The sequence below is a fragment of the Aethalodelphis obliquidens genome, unplaced genomic scaffold (genome assembly GCF_003676395.1).
Source record: "Aethalodelphis obliquidens isolate GAN/ISIS:26980383/991018 unplaced genomic scaffold, ASM367639v1 scaffold14, whole genome shotgun sequence".
NCBI classification, from domain to species: Eukaryota; Metazoa; Chordata; class Mammalia; order Artiodactyla; family Delphinidae; genus Aethalodelphis; species Aethalodelphis obliquidens.
In genome coordinates this window covers 35,416,343-35,431,786 of record NW_020837958.1, presented here as the reverse complement: position 1 = coordinate 35,431,786, position 15,444 = coordinate 35,416,343, and the positions used below count along the sequence as shown (strand labels likewise).

General features: G+C 54.3%; 1 long non-coding RNA gene across 1 annotated transcript; it reads right to left on the bottom strand.

Annotated features, from left to right (window-relative positions):
• Positions 1–9,150: 9,150 nt before the first annotated feature.
• Positions 9,151–15,060, bottom strand: LOC113625015 (uncharacterized). The gene is made up of 3 exons (XR_003434542.1): positions 14,376–15,060; positions 11,813–12,217; positions 9,151–11,428 (listed from the first exon to the last, which is right to left on the bottom strand). It is a non-coding gene; the product is annotated as an uncharacterized LOC113625015 (long non-coding RNA).
• Positions 15,061–15,444: the final 384 nt, after the last annotated feature.

Below are 15,444 nucleotides of genomic sequence, written 5' to 3'. Positions count from 1 at the left end.
TACATTTTCAACTGTCTGATCTGATAGGACAGGAGAGTAAGGTTGTGTGTATGTGTGCATGTTTTCATATAATGAGATGAACTTGGATTTAGGGACACTTCCTGAAAACACTGGGTTTGCAGTTTGGAGCCCCCAAACCAGTGCTATCATGAAGTTAGCTATGGCCTCCAATTTGGCATTTGAGTCACTCATGTGGGAAACCGTGGTGGATGTGTCAGCTCACAAACGGGAATTTACAAAGATGATTTCTCCCTCATTGTTGCTGTGCCCTCCAAATCCTCTTACCTCTGCTTTCCCGAATTTTCTTTTTATGCCTCTTAGTTTTTCTTTCAGTTTTACCAGAGTAAACAGTGTGGTTTTTTTGTTTTGGTTTTACACAGTTGCCAAGATTAAAACGCCTCTTGTGGATTAAGCAGGCCCACTCAGTCCAGCGTGATTGTCTTGGAAAACTGATCATTTCCTTCTAGAAGAGAGAACACACTGGCTGGTGTTTTTTTAACTTTTTTTTTTTGGCTGCGTCGGGTCTTAGTTGCAGCACGCGGGACCTTCGTTGTGATGCTCGGGCTCCTTGCTAGATGCGGCTCGCGGGCTTCTCTCTAGCTGTAGCGTGCGGTTTTTTTCTCTTCTCTAGTTGTGGTGCGCAGGCTCCAGGGTGCGTGGACCCTGTAGTTTGCAGCACACAGGCTCTCTAGTTGAGGCGCACGAGCTCAGTAGTTGTGGCACGCGGGCTTAGTTGCCCTGCAGTATGTGGGATCACAGTTCCCTGACCAGGGGTCAAACCCGTGTCCCCTGCATTGGAAGGCAGATTCTTTACCACTGGACCACCAGGGAAGTCCCTAACTTCTTTCTCTACTGCAGTGGTTCTCAACCAGGGATGATACTCCCTGAACCCCCCAAGCAGAAATCTGGAGGGGCAGTGTCTGGAGACATTTTAATTGTCACTCCTGGGTTTGTTACTGGCATCTACAGGGTAGAGGCCAGAGATGCTACTAAATTACCTACAATTCACGGGACGGTCCCTGTAACAAAGGCTTAATATGGCCTAAGATGTGACTAGTGCTGAGGTGGAGAAAACCTTCTCTGCAGAAAGGCAGGATCTAGGTTCGGAGCACAACAGTCTCTTAGAGTCAGGGTTTCCCCAGGAGGAGCAGCAGGAGTGACCTCTTTGGTGTAACTGGGGCGCACGTGGGGGGAGAGTGGCCGCGTGCTCTGTGAGCAGGCAGAGAGCAGAGGGCGGGAGCCTTGGCTCACCCTGTGCGGGGCGTTGTGCTTCAGGAACGCTGTAAATGCCTTTTCAGCATAGGTGCAAAGGGAATTGCTTTGGATATGCTTTAAAGTCTCCCTGGGATGCAGGGTGCTGAGGCGTGAAATGTAAAGCCGCCGTGACCTTGATCTCTTCATGTGAGTGGCTGAGCACAGGGAGGGGCTGTCGGAACCATTCGGCAGCTGGTGGGGGATGAGTGTTCAGATTAACGGCCTGGCTGGTGATGTACCTCACGGAGCACTGGTGCCTGTTACACTTGGCAGATCCTCCGTCGTGCCTTCAGGGTTGTGCCAGCAAGGCGTAGCTGCCCTAGTGGAGCAGGGATCAGGTGACGCCAGGCCACGGGAAGTGGGGAAGAGGTGCGGCCCAGCTGTTAGCAGTTCCTAGTAGGGGCTCAACATTTACTGAAAGAATCAGTCTTGGGAATACTTTAAGGTCTATCTGTTTCTTTCCTCTTGCTCTCCCTCTACTTCCTTCCTTATTTTGATATTCATTTTGAGACCTGTAAAAGTCACCCCTCAACTTTAGGAAGCCGTATGGTGATATCTACTCAAGCTAAAGACAACACCTACCCTATGGGCCAGCGGTTCCCCCAAGGGAAATTAGGCAGGTGTCCCCAAGAAGGCCCTGCAAGGAGGTTCACAGCAGCTTCATTCAGGATGACCCAAACCAGCAACAACCAAAGTGCTCATCAGCAGAGAACAGATCAATGAATATGGTATATTCAGACCAAGGAGACCATACTTTATTTAAAAAGAGTGTCACTGAGAGATGCAGCAACATGGATGAATCTCACAGACATTATGTTGAGCAAAGAAGCCAAACACAGAGAAAATACTGTTTGATTCCATTTATATTAATTTCCAGAACCGGCAGAGCTAATCTGTGGATTTCGAAGTCAGAATTGTGGTTAGCTGGGGGTGGGAAGGGTGGTTATTGACTGGAAACAAGTGAACCTTCTGGGACGCTGGAAATGGGTAGCGGTTACCTAAGTAAAAGATATCAGCTTTACACTCAAGATTTGTAGTTTGCTCTTTGTAACTAGTGCCTCTAGAATGCTGGACTGGCTAGTCCCTAGGGGTCAGCTGGTCCAAAGCCCTCACCTTTGCACAGAAGGACCTGGAAGGGGATGGGCCAAATCTACCCAGGAACAGCTGCCCCTCTTCCAGGATGTGGTTCATGACAGCACCTGCCCCCTGCTGGGTCCTTTAAATACAGTTGATGTCACACGTTTTTAATCTCAGTTTTTTCTATCTCCCATCACGCAGCTGGTTGCGTGTCCCTGCTTCACCACTCAGGAGTGGCCCTGACCCCTCCTAGTCGTGTGCTCAGCTTCCATTGACCTTTCTGAGGTTGCTGAGTCTTTGGCCTTGGGTAGTGGGTGAATCTGTGGTGGACACTAAATTCCATCCAGGGTTAGCCTGAGATTCCTTTTCCACCTCTACCACGTAGATGCAGCGCACTGACTCTCAGGGCTGTGCACCCACAGGAATGAAGGCCTTCCTCACTGTTTACGTCCACCTCCTCAACAGCAGTCCTCAGGGCCCGGCTGAGGGCCAGCGGGACGTGATGAGTGGGAGAGGGAAGCTTTGTCTAGCAACCCCCATTCTGTTCAGCCCTGAGCCCCGCAGCCTGCCCGTCTTCCCCATCTGAATCTCTCATTTCCTGTCCCGTATCACCCAGCCTCTTCCCCTTAACCAGCACTCTCTGCTTTGACCAGCAGCCCACAATGGGTCTCTTAATTACAATGTGTCTTGGTGTGTTCCCCTTTGGGTTCATCCTGTATGGGACTCTCTGCGCCTCCTGGACTTGGGTGATTGTTTCCTTTCCCAGGTTAGGGAAGTTTTCAGCTTTTATCTCTTCAAATATTTTCTCAGGCCCTTTCTCTCCTCTTCTCCTTCTTGGACCGCTATCATGTGAATATTAGTGCATTTGATGTTTTCCCAGAGATCTCCTACACTGTCCTCATTTCTTTTCATTCTTCTTTGGTTCTGTAGCAGTGATTTCCACTACTCTTGTCTTCCAGCTCACTGATCTGTTCCTCTGTATCATTGAGTCTACTATTGATTCCTTCTAGTGTATTTTTCATTTCAGTTATTGTATTCTTCATCTCTGGTTGTTCTTTATATTTTCTAACGCTTTATTAAAAGCTTCTAATTTCCCGCTCTGTGCATCCATTCTCCACCGAGTTCTTTGATCATCTTTACGATCATTACTCTGAACTCTTTGTTTCGGGTAAATTGCCTACCCCCACTTAGTTCTTCTGGGGTTTTGTCTTGTTCCTTCATCCCTAGGGGGCCCCGGGGCTAGGGCTGGCTCACTGGTGGGCAGAGTCAGGGTCCCGAAGACTCTGCGTCTGCTGCCCACCCACTGGCAGGTGAAGCCAGGGCCTGGGGTTAGTGCCGGACTACTGGCAGGCAGAGCTGGTTCCTGGAGTCTAGCTGCAGGGCCCAGGGATCCTGGAGTTTGCTTTAGATCAGTTGCTGGGCAGAGGGTGGTTCCTGACACACCTGGGTATGAGGTTCAGGGTGTCCCGAAGGTTGCGTTCGTCTGCAACGGGACGAACAGACGAGTGGACAAGTGGACAGGGCCAGCCAGGCCCCCGTTGGGGCATTGTAGTTTTCTTCCCCCTGGTGGGTAGAGCTGGGGTTTGGCCCTCTGGTGGGCAGGGCGTTGTCTAGGGCTGCGTCTAAAGGCAGCTGTGGGCTCTTTAGTCTTTAGGCAGCCTGTCTGCAGAAGGCTGGGGCTGTGTCCTCGCCCAGTTAGCTGCTTTGGCCTCAGGCGTCCCAGCGCCGGCACCTGCAGGCTGTTGGGCTAATGAGCTGGAGGAAGACTTTAAAAATGGCGCCCGCCAGCAGCGGCGTCCACGCAGCAGAAGTAGCTCCTGAGAAAAGCTGCTGCCAGTGACTTTGTCCCCAGGGCGAGCCGCAGCCGTGCCCCCTGCCTCTCCGGGAGACTCTCCAAGACCGGCAGGTAGGTCTGGCCCAGGCGCCTATCAAATTATTGCTTTTGCCCAGGTGTGCGTGGGATTTTGTGTGCGCCCTCTAAGAGTGGAGTGTCTATTTCCCCCGGTCCTGAGGGGCTCCTGCAGTTAAGCCCCACTGGCCTTCCATGCCAAATGCTCTGGGGGTCGTCTTCATGGTGCTGAACCCCCGCCTGGGCTGGGGGCCTGACGTGGGGCTCAGAACTCTTGCTCCTGTGGGAGGACCTCTGCACTATAATTATTCTCCAGTCTGAGGGTAGCCCACCCGGGGGTAATAGGGTTTGATTATATCGCGAGTCTGTCTCTCCAACCTGTCTCGTTTTGGTTCCTTCTGTTACCGAATTAAGTCCTATGGACCCTACTTGGGCCCTTTAGCCCAATTGACGCTCTCTGCCTTGGTGGGGTAGAGTTCTTTTTCGTTTTGGGTTCAAGCAGCCGATAATAAAACCAGAGCTGAAATTGACATAGCATAGGCTCACCCGGTGGCCAGAGAACGGAGAAGCCGGAACTAAGATCAACTTCTCCCACCTGGCGGGAGGGGCTTAATTTTAAAGAGTAAAGACAAAGGGAGGAGGAGCAAGGCCTGCTATGTGGAGGCATATGCAGTAGTCTGCGGGTAGTCTGCGGGGGAAGGGGCAGGGCTTTTTCTGAGGGAGTGGGTCCCATCCCCCTTTTATCCTTTTCTGCTCCTTAATATCTGGTCTTGGCTGCTGGTAGGTGTGTTATTTAATATGCTAATGTAGTAAAATCAATGTATAATGAGACTTGAGGTCTGTTGGAGGTCAGATTCATCGCCATCTTGGCCCCGGCTGGTTCTATCTGGGTTTTTCTTTTTTCTTCTTTTTTAAGCCATTAAAAATCTGCTTTTCTTATTCAGTAATGTAGATTTTACCAGAAGGCTGATTAAAAACTAATCTTTTGAAATGTCACCAAAATAAAATCCTCGACAGATACAACACAACTAAGTATATCATTAAAATATATTCTTAACAGAATAAAAGCCTAGAATCGGAACAGTGGTTGAAAACATAGAAGCTCTACAGAAGCGGTAAATTAGGAGCTAGTCACATTTTAAATTTGCCATCAGTGTTTCTTTGTTGAAGCCCAGAAGATAGAGCAAATTGAACGTATGGTATAAGTTAACACCGTGGTTTGTTTTTTTTTTAACCAGATTCTGGAAAAGTAGGATTAAATAAGGAGAGCTTTTAGATTATAAACTTAAATATCCACTTTTGCTGGTTTTTCTTTTTTGTGTGAGTAGTTTCATTTCTCATCTCTGGACCCTCTAAAGATTTATGTTCACTCCTGCTAAAGGGTATGGGGGGCGTTGGTAGGCTGTGAGCAGGGACACTCCTGCTAAAGGTGGGTGTTGATGGGTTTTGAGCAAAGACTTGGAGCAGCTCTGGCAACATTTTTTTATGTCTTTAGTTGTAGAAGATCTTTTCTGGTAGGTTCCGGTCTTTTTCACCGATGGTTATCCTGCAGATAGTTGTAATTTTGGTGCGCTTGTGAGAGGAGGTGAGCTCTGGGTTTTTCTCCTGCAACGTCTTGGCCGCTCTCTCACACGGTGGGTCTCTGAAAGCAGCCTCCCTGGGGTCCTATCTTCCATGTCTTCTCTCCTCTGCTCTCAAAGTCTCTACCCCTCCTATGGGTCAACCAGGACCATCCTGGGCTGGTTCCCCCGGGAAGATGCACTGTAAGCCCACAGGCTGGTTTCAGGGGTGCCGAGACTGCCGTCACCTCCATGGTCACCTGTCCCGCAGCCCCTCCGGAGCCCAGGCCCCATCCCCCCATGCACTGCCCCACGCCGCCTATGGGGCTTTCTGTTCCCATGTGGAGGCCATTCGCGCCTGAAATATTGTTCACAAGGGACATGCAGGGAATCCAAAAAACGTAGATTTCATCCCCAAGTCCCAAGGCCCTGTTCTCCTCACAGCACAATTAGCTGTAAGATAAAGGGACAGTGTGAATGGCTTCTTTCTACAGTGGCTGCCCTCACAGCCTGAGATTCTAACTGGTCAGTGCTTGGCTTTCAAAAGTACTGAGTTGGAAAGAACCTGGATTCCAGAGTGACGCAGACCTGGGTCCTACTCATGGTTCTACCTTGCGGAGTTACCTTGGGTGAGCTGGGTTCAGAGTCTGCGTTCTCAGAGGGAATGTGTCCTTCTAAGGGTGTCACACGTGGAGGCATATCTGTCCCTCATCGGTGAGGGAATACATAACCGGCTCAGGTTTCTCCACTTCGCAGAGACATACTCCCTGCTGATGTGTGGTGAGGGGTTTCCATCTTGGCTGGGGCAGGTCCCCTAATGGGCATTTTGCCAGCAGACTGGTAAGCTCTGAGGAAATCCCACAGGTGACTGAGGTAGGTCAGTCATGGGGGCTACACTTCCACGGGCAGGTGTCACTTGTGAGTGAATAAGCGAGGGCCTAGAGTGACGGCTCCTCCCAGCCAGGCTCCCACTTGCCCAGTCACACCAGCTGCTTGGAGGGCCCCAGCAGGCTGCAAAGTGGATCTCAAGAGTCTGGGATGGCCGCCTCCCAGGAGACCCCCGAGGACCCCAGGCTCTGCTTTCCCCTCAGAGATCTTGTGTCTTCCTTGTGGCCACTTCAGCTTTTCTCTGTGGTGGCCAGAGCTGTTCTCCACAGTACCTTCTGGGGCCTCACCCAGCGTTCTTGCTGATTCCCCCTCAGCACCAGTGGGGTACAGCTCCCACCGGTGCTTCAGCTCTGATGAATTCTCCCAAAGGCAAGCCCAGTGCTTGGGAAAGGCAGGCAGCCTCCTCGTAAATGTTGGCTTGTTAATAGCCCCTTTCTGAAATAAATCCCTGCTCTCAAATATGTCCCCAATACAGTCCCCCTTGGCACCATCAGCGCTTGATTGACCCACCCTACAGCTCTCCTCTCATCGGTGGCTTTTACCCCACCCTATCCTGAGGTTGGGGACACGTTTCCCTTTCTTCTTAAAGAAAGTTAATCCCAGCATACTCGGAGGGTGGACCATCAACTCCAATGACGCAAGTCCTAGTTTCCTTTCTTCCAGCCAATCCTGGGAGACTTCATGCCAATGGAGACGCTAGAAAACCCAGAATTCCCTTGGCTGGACAGGCTCCATGTGATTTTAAAAAAGCAGTAATGTTTGTAAGATTTTTTCTTATCACAAGGTAACACCCACACAGTGTGGAAAATGGACAGGGATGCAAAGAGAACAGGATCCTGCGCTCTAACCCGCCTCGCAAAGACAATCCCACACCCAGAGCCACCGGACCAGGTCCTCGAGCAGCCCAGGTTCTTGAGCGGCCCCGGCCCGGAAGCAGGGAAAGGTCCCCGCTTTGTGGGGAGAAGCCCTCGTGCGGGGCGCGGGGACCCGCGGGGCCGCCAGGGGGCAGGCGTGTGCCGCGGACCCGGGTCCCGCCTGGACCAGGCGCTCTGCTCCGCGGCTCCCGCGGGCTCGGGCCAGGCGTCTGGCGGGGGCGGGGGGTGGGGGCGCCCAGGGTGGAGGAAGCCCCGCGCGGGCCCCACCGGGAGCGAGCGCTGCCGTCAGCTCATTTTATCCTCGACAACCCGGAAACTTGGCGCTGCTTTCCTATTTTACCGATGAGGAAGGTGAGGTTCTGAGAGTTAGGCAGTTGCCCAAGGGGACACAGGTCACGAGGGATCTGGGGCAAAACCCAGGTGTCCGGACTCCAGGGCCGCTCCCAGCCATTCCCAGCACGTGCGTGTGTGGGCAGGTTCAGGCCGGCCAGGGGGCCACATGGGGCGAGGGTGGGAGTCCCCGTTCCCGCTCAGCCCCTGGGGATTTCCTCTTGGGGGCCTAAGGAGAGCCCTGCTGGCGCCCGGAGGCATGTTGATCATGCCTCGCCCCTCCCCCGACCCCCGAGGCACACAGCCCGGGGCCCTGTTACTGAAGGCGCCTCGGAAAGGGGGCAGCCCTCGGCCCTGTGCGGGGCGCTTGGCTGGAGGCTGCCGTTAGGGGTGAGAGTGGGTGAGGAGGGAGGCGGAGCAGCCAACAGGCAGGGGCCTGTTTCCTGCCTGGCCTGACCCCGGCAGTCCCCGGGGAGGCCCCAGCAAACTGAGCAAGGTCATCCAGGGCGAAATTCCAGCCTGCGCCCTGAGCAGCAACTTCGCTTTTCCCAATAAGGCCCAAGAAAGGACACGGAGTGTCCTCCCCACACCCCCTCCCTGTCAGCACCTCTGCTTTTGTGAAGCCTCCGCTGCAGACAGTCTGCCTGGAGAAGAGACAAAGATAGACCCTGGGACAGATAAGGAGAGACAGCGGGCATAGATAGGGCGAGGGACACAGATGAGGAGATGGGGGTGCAGGGCAGCAGCCCATGCAGTGGGTCTGGAGCCCCAGAGGTCAGAAAAGCTTCCCGATCGCGCTTGCTAAGCCACGACTGGGCTCTGGTGTTGGAGAAAGATGCAATCGTGGTGGAAACAGAAGGGTTTTTGTGTGGTGGGAAAGTGGATTGGGCTGGCAGCCCCGCCCCTCTTGGCCACTGGTAAGCGATGTGCGCCAACCTGGGACTGGTGGGTGAGGGTGCTGGAGAGTCAGTGGGGGGCATGGCCTCCGAGCCTCCAGATGGGGGGCCCTGTACCTGCGGTGGAGGGGCAGGTGGGGCACCCTGGGGCAAATGGGGTTGCGTCCAGGCTGCTCAGTCTCTCCTGCTCAGGACCTTCTCTTCCTCTGTATAGAATATTTGCACCCAGCACTGGCTGTTTGGCTTGGCAAGTGAGCAAGGCCACAAAGTCGTAGCTGGCCTGCGGGCGCTCAGTCAACGTATGCAGCTGAGTCAGTCACCACTACTTCCCTCACCCCCTGGGGGCAGGAGCCTCGGCTCCGCCCGCACACACAGACGCATCCACACAGGTATGCGCAGACGCCATGCGGCTGAGTAATAGCCGCCTCTCCGAGAGCAGAGAGCACGTGCCTGCGCACATGCACACAGGTGAATGACGCGCATGCACCTGATTCTGAGTCACCAGAGCTGTTGAACCCTGAGGGAGGGCACCGAGAGTATGTTCTGCCTTCCCTGTTTAGACGCAGGTACCCATATGTATGCGTGTACGTGCCGCCATGCATCCTGCTGCATCGTGCCAGGGGATCAATAAATATTTGTGGAATGGATAAATGAGTGAACAAATGAGTAAATGAACAAACACGTGAAGATATGAGTGACGCCCACACTGCTTGGAAACTCCTGTAAACTCGGTAAAATCGGTTGGGGCAGTGCTGCAGGGTGGGCCCCGAGTCTGTGTCTGCAGGGAGTTGTCTTGCTCCAAATATAGCCTCCGTGGGCCGGCAGGGAGCCAGGGCTGCCTCCCAGACTGTGACTTCATTGGGCCTGAGGCCCAGCCTCGGAGGAGTTGGAGAAAATTAACAGAGAAGAGGCCCCAGCTTTCCACAACCAGGGCTGAAGTGTGAGACTAGAGCTGGTGGGTGACTGTGTACTCAAATGTCAGCGGCTTGAGCTGTAGGGCAGAGGGTTCTGCAGATGGGCCCAGAAAGGACCACTTCTGGGTTGGGATCCTGGGAAGTACCTCTCCTGGATGTCTTGGGCCAAATGTGCGGGAGGCACAGCCCCACTTGAGGGTGGGGGCAAGCACGGTGCCTGGGTCCCTCTGGTGGGTGCCCAACCAAGGCCTCTTAGATGGTCCCCCATCTGGGCAGGCCTGCTTGCAGGGCCGTTCCCCATCTGCAGCTTGACTCTTCCTTTCTCTAGCGGCTATGCCTTTGCCCTATTTCATCATCCAGAATATTGCAGCATTACCCCAGCTGATCTTCCTGCCTTAAGACTACCCCCTCTGGTCCATCTTGTTCACTGCTGCCAGCATTATTTTTCTAAAATACAGACCTGATTATATAACTTTTCCGCTCAAAATCTCCATAGCTTTCTGCTTCCATAGCTCCCCCCTATTTAGCAGTAAAGTTGGATTGCCTCAGCCTGGTGCCCAAGTCCCTTTCATAACCTGGCCCTGCTCTACCATGTGTGTTTTGAAAGGCTGATGTATGAAGGGATCGTTGGTTATGTACTGACGGGTGGATTCGTGGACGTTAGGCTGACGGATGCTTGTAGGGATGGAGGGGCCCATGGACTGTTTGATTTGTAGATGAATTATGAGATGTCTGGATGATTGGGAGGCTAGTAGTAGAGGTGGATGGGTGGCTGGGTGGCTGGTTGGAAGTCAAGGCTGTTTCGGTCGCAAGGAACAACCCGCCCCCCGCCACATGTCATCAGGAAAGGGGCAGGGGATGATTGTGACCTGGGTGCCTTGCAAACCTCACTGGCACCCGGGCCTCACGAAGGTTGGGACTGTGGCTTCTCGTGTCTTGAGCAGCTCTCGGTCTGGTCGCTTCTGCTCTTTGGTGCCCTCACTCACTCCTCTCCCAGCTGGCTTGGTTTTCCTCCTCATGGCCCAGCAGTCGTCCTCTCAGCTACTCTTTGCTCTTTCCTTCCACAGGTTTTTATCAAGTGACTGGTTATGTGCCTGTTTGCACCTCAGCCTTGCTTATATGTGCCGAAAAATAGACTGTGAACAATAAGCTACTGCCCTTGCTGCGTGCGCTTTCTAGAGGGAGAGACAGACGCTAAGCAGTCACATGCGAGGTGGTTACATGCTGTGCAGCCAGCAGCGCAGGGCGGGGAGGTGGGCTCCCTGTCTCTGATCAGGGAGTATTTGAGCGGAGATCTGAACAAAGCGAGGGGTGAGCCCTGACGATATCTGGGAGAAGAGTGTTCTAGGAAAAAGGAATGGCAAGTGCGGTGGCCCGGAGGCGGGACCCCTCTGCATGTTTGAGGAGCATCAGTGAGGCCCATGTGGCTGATGCAGAGTGAACAAGGGGAACAGAGGTAGGAGGTGAGGTCAGATTAGCAGAGGGACTGATCACCAAGGGTTTTACGAGCCATCGTTACGACTTAAACTTTTACCCCAAGAAAGAGGGGAAGGCATTGGAGGATGTTCAACACGGAAGCGACAGGCTCTTATATTTTCAAAGGGCCGTCTGGCTGCTGTGTTGAGAACAGACTGAAGGGGCTAGAGGTGGAGGCACGGAGGCAGTTAGGAGGCTCCTGCAGAAATCCAGGAGGTGGACCAGGGCGGCAGTGGCAAAGGCGCTGACAGGTGGTCCAGTTCAGGATGTGCTTTGAAGGCACAGTTACCAGGATTTGCTGATGGATGGGCTGTGGGTGTGAGAGAGAGAGGAAAATTCTGTCAAGGATGACCCTAAAAGTTTTGGCCAGGGCGACTACGAAGATGGAGCTCCCGTTTCTGAAGAAGTAAGTTGTCTTTTTGGCAGGAGGTGGTGCAGGGAGAGGCGTTACATCACAGTTCAGATTGCATTGCAGAGTGATGCTCAAGGGGGGATATTAAGATGCAGTTGGATCTAAGAGTCTGGGGTTCAGGAAGGAGCTCTAAATTGGGGTCCCGATGAGGGGCTTGTGCCATGTAGATGGCATTTAAAGCCAGGGGACGATGAGCTCATCTAAGGAGAGTGCAGACAGGCAAAGGGTTTGAGGCATGACCTCTTGGCCACGCCAGTGTTCGAGGTTTAGGGGAAGACCAACCTCCACAGAGACCTGGATGGAGCGTCCAGTGGGGCTGGAGGGAGAGCAGCAGACGAGGGGGCGAAGAAAATGTCTGAAGCTGGAGGGAGTGAACGTCACCTAGAGCTGCTGATGGCTCAGGAAGGACGAGGCTGGAGTGAAGGTTTGGTGGACACAGCAGTTCCTGGTTCTCAGTCCCGCCCGGTGTTTGCAGGCTCTGCTTCCGGGGAGGTGGTCGTGCAGATCAGCCTGGACGAGGAGGAACTGCAGTGTGGCCCCCGCCACCCTTGTCTCGGGTAATGACACGGGGACGTGGCGGGTGCCCAAGGTCCCCGCAGCTCCTGAGCTGTACCGTTGCTCTGGGTCCCACTCTTCCAAAGCAGAGGCGAGCAGCAGGCTTGATGGAAAACTTCAGTTAACAGGAAACTTAATGGAACAAAAGCTTATTGTCGCTCAGGATGGAGTCTGCAGCATGAAGGGACCTGACTTTTCAGTAATACCTAACATTCGCCCTCTCCGGGGAAGGCACCATGTGATTGGCTAAGTCTGTCACCTCGAACACAGACAACCTCTTTGGGCAGAGATTTTTGCCAGGCTACTCAAGTTGTGTATTTGTGTGTGTATACACACACATATATCCCACAAACATGAATATACGTATATATATAGTGCACATAGAAACACAGTTGCCTTAGTTGAGGAATCCCAAGAACCACCCTGTGGTCTAATCAGGGTTAAGGAAGTAGAACTGGTTTCACTTAATACATATGATATAACCCTCAAGATTTATGCAGAAAGAAATGTTTGTGTCCATTTTCCTCAGCAAGGGGAGGTACTAGAGCTGCAAATACTCTTTTCTAGTATAAATGGGCTGTGAGAATAGCGACTTGATAACCAGGTGTGTATGTCATATTAATAAAGGAATCTTTATTTAGGCCACTGAGCCATCAGGTCAGACTGGGCCAGACAGATGGGCAGAGGCGGCTGGACCTAATGTTAAAAGGGATGGTAGGTAGCTGGCCGGACGATTAAATTGGGTAGAGAAATGACAAGTAGATGATGACTCTAGATTGATGGGTATGAATTTTAGGTTAATGGACAGTGAATGGAGAGAGAGATGGCTTGATCCCTTGTGGCGGCGGTGCTTCAGAATCATCTGGCAGGCTTGTGAAACACAGGCTGCTGGATCCAGCCCCCAGAGGTTTTGATTCAGTAGATCCGTGGTAGGGCCTGAGAGTTTGCATTTCTAACCAGTTTCCAGGGGATGCTGGAAACTCCTGGATCAGGAGCCAGGGACCATGCTCTGAGAACCACTGCCCTCTGGGGTGCCTGGGATTGTCCTACAAAACAACAGCCAAGGTGGCATTGCCAGGCCAGGTGGAGGGATAGGGATAGCATCCAGCAGGTGTCCAGGCATCCTGTCACTGGCAACGGGCCTTTGTCCACGGTAGGCCTGGGGGCCCATGGCTCTTCCCCTGGAGATGTAGCACCCTTGCCACCGCCCAGCACTGTCTGTCTGGCTGCCTCCAATCCCTGCCTTCCACAGCTAGGGTTAAATGGAGTCCATAAGGTGCGTGCATTTGGCCAGCGAAGGCTGGGGGGCGGACACATGGACCAATCAGGGGCAGTGCCCCGGCCAGCCCAGTGCACGGGGCAGAGACCTCCCTTCCCTGAACCCCTGCATGCCCCCTGTACCTTGGGAACTGCCCTCAGAAGTGCTGGAAGCCACTCCAGTGTTCCTTAATCTCAGCATCCCAGAGAAGGTGTTCTTGTCAGGCCAGAACCGGCCAGGATGGCTCTTGGGGCTGCTCCCGGCGGCCCTGGGGCGCAGTGTGGCTGGGCGGGCAGTGAGGACGCCCCGGGCTGGAGGCTGTGGGTCGTGCCCCCCCCAGCCCAGCTGCAGACAAGCAGAGCGGCCCAGGCGAGCCCCCTGCTGGCCCAAACCATCCTTCTGTTTGTCACCCCTGCTTTCTCAGGTTTGCTAACCTCGCGTCTCAGCGGGATCCTCCTGAGCAACATAGAAACACGCTCAGGTCTCCCTCGTCTTAAAAAGCGAACAGGCAGCCCCTTTGACCCCATGTCCCCTCCAGCTGCTGCCTCCCATTCCCGGTACACGTCCTCCAGAGAGCTGCTCGTTCGCCTGTCTCCGTTTCTCCCCCTCATGTACCTGCCCGTCCACCAGAGTCTGGCTTCTGCCCTCCGCCCTCCACTCAGACGCCCCTGTCAAGTCGCTGGCTTCTTCCAGGACGCCAAGCGCTCAGCCCCTCCCTGGCTCCGCAGCGCCCCAGCCCTCCAGCCCTCCGAGCACTCCTGGCTTCTCCCACCGCTCTTCTCCGTTCCGTGTGTGGCACCGCCTTCCCCTGCTTCTCTCCGCACCCCTGGCACCCCTCCTGCCAGGTCCGCCCTCCGCCCAGTGCCCTGCAGCCACAGGCTGCCTCTCTTCCCTCTTCCTCTGAGCTCTAGCCCTCGGCTTGGATGACCGTCCCTACTTTTCTGTCCCCCAGATGTGCGCCTCCAGCCCCTTCCTGGCTACGAGGCCATCCCAGAGGCACGGCAGCCTCCACGGGCCCGGGGCCAAACTTACCGTCCTGTCCCGTCTGGCGGCAGCCCTGGCCAGCGCCCAGTGAGAGGCACCAGCCAGCTGTGCCCCTCAGAAACTTGGAGGCCTTTGACACACCTCTCCCCCTGGGCCTCTGTGGCCAGATGAGCACATCTCGCCCCATCTTATTGCCTCAGTCGCTTTGGACTGTGTGCAGCACTTTGCATCGTCACTGCCCCATCTGAATCCAAACCACTGTCCTTCTTCCCTGGACCACAACGGCCTCCTAAGTGGTCTTCCCACATCCTCTCTTACGTGCCTCTGGCCCTTTTTCCATGTTGCAGCTGCTTTGCGCACGGATTCTGCTCTTTTTTTTTTTTTTTTTTTTGATGGCTTAGGTGCATTTTATTGGTTTTCTTTCAGAATCCTTCTACAAAAGAGCAAAGTTAAAAAGCAAGTCCCTGGCAAGAGGCTGAGGACCATTCCTCTTTCCAGAGAGCCCTCCCCCTCCCCACGTTCCCCACCTGTGTCACTGCTGTGGTTCACGGGGGCAGAGGGCCTGTTACTCAGGACAGTCAGAGAAGCTCTCACACACACAGATGGGAGACGACTCGCCTGGAGAGGGTAGGGCCGGCTTAGGGTCACAGCAGGAGCTGGAGTCTCCAGGGCAGGAGGGCAGGCTGCGTGTAGGCTGGAGGCCCGTTAGACACGGAGCTCAGCCAGGCCTCCTCAGGAACCTAGAAAAGGCTGTGAAATTTGCAGTATCAGGTTTCGGAAAACACAGGGTCAGGGTCAGCGGAGCAGCTGGTAGTGGGGAAGGCCAGGCCCAGCTAATTTCCTGTCAGAGTGGCCCAGAGGCCCCAGCCCCTCTCCGGCTGGCCACAGGGGAGGAGATGCCGGGAATGGCTCACATTCCTCTGGCTGGGGCCACGCCGGACCTCAGGGGACCTGTGGGGAGTGAGGAGGTGGACGTGCTGAGGCCGGAGTTGGGGGCCCTCTGCAGGGACCAGGCCTCTGCCGTCCAACCCTTTGGCTGGAGGGGGGCCAGGGGCTGTAGAGCAGAGCAAAAATCCATCACAGCTGCTGGAGCTTTAGGACAAAGGAGCCCAACCTT